The sequence below is a fragment of the Lipotes vexillifer genome, unplaced genomic scaffold (assembly GCF_000442215.2).
Source record: "Lipotes vexillifer unplaced genomic scaffold, Lipotes_vexillifer_v1.1 scaffold12, whole genome shotgun sequence".
NCBI lineage: Eukaryota > Metazoa > Chordata > Mammalia > Artiodactyla > Lipotidae > Lipotes > Lipotes vexillifer.
In genome coordinates this window covers 4,677,229-4,681,172 of record NW_006796716.1, presented here as the reverse complement: position 1 = coordinate 4,681,172, position 3,944 = coordinate 4,677,229, and positions in this window count along the sequence as shown.

Genomic DNA, 3,944 nt, shown 5'->3' with positions numbered 1-3,944 from the left:
GGGGGGGGGGGGGAGTGGTGGTGGTATAAAAAAAAATACCTGTACAAAAAAATTAAATTTAATTAAAAAAATAAAATAAAATACAAAAAAAAGTAATACTGAGCATATAAAACAGTACCAATGATGTCTAATTTGTGGGACTGAAAATATCAAGGTAGTAAAGCAATTATACTCCAATAAAGATGTTAAAAAAATAAAAGAAAATATCAAGGTAGGAGTCTCAGGTCTGGTTAAGATGAGTAAATACACTCCACCCTATATCTCCCCCACTGATTACAACTAAAACCCTGGACGAATACATGAAGCAACAATTGGAAGACCCTGAAAAGTAAGGAATAGCAGACAGATTGGAGAGAGAAAACAAAACTCATGGAAAGGTATGGCAGTGAGTTTATGGTTTGGTTTGGTTTGATTTCCTCCCATATCTCTCACCTCAGACTCAGAGCATCCTGAATCCCAGAACTGCATAGCAGGCACAGGAAGAAAAAGCTCCAACAAAAACCCTCCTTCTCCGATCAGAGGACAACTACAGAGAGCGTAGAAGGAGAACCCTGGTTTTATTTTGTAATCCTACCCAGCTCTGCCCTGAGGTAAGACCCAAAGATGCACTCTCGTGGCAGTAGTGGCAACCCAGCTCTAGCGGCAGCCATGCTCACCCAGACAGAAACTAGGAAAGAGAGCCCTTGTTGTTGAAAGAGGCTGGGAGGCACCCCCCTTGCTTTTCTCTCTCCCCTCCCTCTCACTGCTTCCCCTAAAGGCAGATGCAGTTACAAGAAGTGCAGGCAAGAAGTGATGAGGGAGCTAAAACCTCGGCTTTCTATCTTTAAGAGGAGGAAGCTTGAAAGAGGAATTCCGTCAGCTGCATATGGAGCCCATGTCCAAGATACACATACATGGAACTGATCCTAAAAACATACTAAAGGCTTCGAGAACTAAACTGTGCTGTAGATCCCCACTCAGTCCCAGGGTGGCCCATGGGCAGTGGAGGGGCAGGGGGAGAAGGAGAGGAAGGGGGTGGGATGCACACACAGGACAGATCCAAACTCCACAGCCAAATTTTTGAAAATGGAAATGGCTTTGGAATCACAGCCCACAGAAGGCATGTTGGGACTTTGGGCTGAAGTTAGTCAGCTCAACTTGCTGCCAAAACAGAGAAATCAACACTCTCCAAAGACTGTAATAGGACCCAGCATCTCATAGAGCAATAGTTAAAGTGTCCAGGATGTAATCCATAATTACTTGAGATAGAAGGAAACAGGAAAATCTCAACAACCCACAAGGCAAAAGACGCACACCTCGAGATGACACAAATGTTGGAATTGTTAGACAAAGACTTTAACACAGCGATGACAACCTTGTTCCACGAAATAAAGGTGAACAGTCTTGAAATGGATGGAAAGACAAACATCTTAGCAGAAAATATAACCCATAAGAAAGAGCCGAATGAAAACTTTAAAGCTGGCAAACATGATCTTGCTGAAACAAAAAGCTAATTGGAAGAGTTCAGTAGCAGAATTGAGATGACAGAGGAAAGAGTCAGTAAACTTAAAAACAGATCAAAAGAAACTATCCAACTTGAACAGCCAGGAAAAATAAGATTTATAAAAATGAACAGAGACCCTTAGAGACCCAGGGGACAAAATAAAAAGGTCTAACATATGTGTCATCGGAATTCTGGAAGAAGAGGAGATAGAGATCAATGCAGAAAACAATATTTGAACAAACAATGGCTGCAAACTTCTCAAATACTTGAAAGAGATCAATTTAAAGATTTAAGAAGCTCAGTGAACTCCAGACAGGATAAACTCAAAACCATCTCCAGACGCATCATAATCAAACCACTGAAAACTAAAGATAAAGAGAGAAATCTTGAGAGCTGCCAGAGAATCACGAAGCATTACACACAGGGGACAATAATTCAAACAAATGCAGATTTCTCATCAGAAAGCCTGGAGGACAAGAAGACAGCAGAGCTACGTGTTTAAAGTGCTGAACGAAAAGCGCTGTCAACCCAGATTCTATATCCAGCAAAAACATCCTTCAGTTATGAAGACGAAATAGATATTCTCAAATGAAGGAAAACTGAATGGACTCACGGCCCGCAAACCTGCTCTAAAAGAGATTCTAAAGGAAGTTCTTCACAGGGAAGAGAAACGATACCACAGGGAAACTTGGAACTTCAGGGATGCAGGATGAGCAACAGAAATGGTAATTATCTAGGTGAATAGAAGAGGTTATTTTCTCCTCTTAAATTCTTTAAAATATATATGACTATCAAAAGCAAAAATTATAACATTACTGGTGAGATTTCCCATGATTATAAGTTTAATACATATGATAATTACAACATAAAGTGAAGAGTAAAGAGAACTCTATGGTTGTAAGTTTTCTTCATGTCACTTGAAGTGGTAAAATATTAATTTTAACTGAACTGAAAAATTAAGTACGTATATTATAATCCCTAGAGCAACCACTAAAAAACTACACAAGTTTCCTTCAGTATATGGTGCTGGGAGAATTGGATATCTACATGCAAAAGAAAGAAGTTTTTGTCTGGGGTAATGGAAAAGTTTTGTAAATAGACAGTGGTGATGGTTGTACAACATTGTGAGTGTACGTAATGCCACTAAAAAAAGGCTAAAATAGAAAAATTTATGTTATGTATATTTTACCACAAGTTTTAAAAATTAATAATGTATACCAAAACCATAGAATTATACACTTGAAGTGAGTGAACTGACACTACTATATATATAATAGCTAACTAATAAAGACCTACTACACAGGGAACTCTACTCAATACTCTGTAATGACCTATATGGGAATAGAATCTAAAAAAGAGTGGATATATGTATATGTATAACTGATTCACTTTGCTGTACAACAGAAACTAACACAACATTGTAAATCAACTGTACTCCAATCAAAATTAATTAAGAAAAATAAATACAGCAGGCACACTTGTTGAGTCACAAAAAATTTTTTGAAATAAATAAAAAACAAATGAGTGAACCGTATGGTATGTGACTCGTAGCTCAATAAGGCTGATTTCTTTGAATGGGACCAAAAAATCTTAACTACATATACTGGGAAATGAAAAGATACACTCTTAAATAACTCTTGGATCAAAAAGAAATTAAAAGAGAAATAACAAACCCCTTAGGAAGCAATAAGAAGGAAAACACGTCACCAAAACCTTGGACACAATGAGCATGTATGCAGAGGAAAGTGTCCTGCTTAAAGGCATTCATTATTAAAGAAGAAAGATGAAGAATAAAATAAGTAAAGGATGAGAATAAAGTGTGGGGATTTGGCAGAGACTCTCACGTGCTCCTCAAGATCTAGATACCTTTCCTACCAGACACACAGAAGTACATGCTATGTACATGCTTTCATGTATTTTTAATGGATAATTTTTAACAGAATACTAAAGAGTTGGAAAAAATCTTGAAAAATTGGAAAGGAGGTCTATTAAAACTAACAACACTATTTTAAGTTTAAAGACTTTATTTATACCTAAACCAGAATTTATTACAATTTTACCTTCCTGGCTTTAACGGAAGCAAACATCAACAAGACACTCAAAACCTACTGAGTTTTTTTGGCATCCCCTGAAACCTTCAGTCTGAGATGAGTGCCTTGCTTGCCTCACCCTAATCCTGTTCCCACATCTAAACACATTTCCTAGCCTCTCATACAGATGGGGGTGGGTTAGGCAGTTGATTTCTGGCCGATGCAGTGCAGAAGGAAGTGAAGTCTGTAACCTCCACAAGAAGTGCTGTAAAACCGTCTTGTGCAATCCTCCAAGCTCTGTCTCCCATTTGCCAGGTGAATGGAGAGGACCCTAAGGAACCAGAGGAGGTGAAGCTGTGAGACAGAAGGAGCCTGGGTCCCAGAATCACTGATGGGAGGAGAGATGCCCAGGAAGCCTTTTTTTTTTTTTT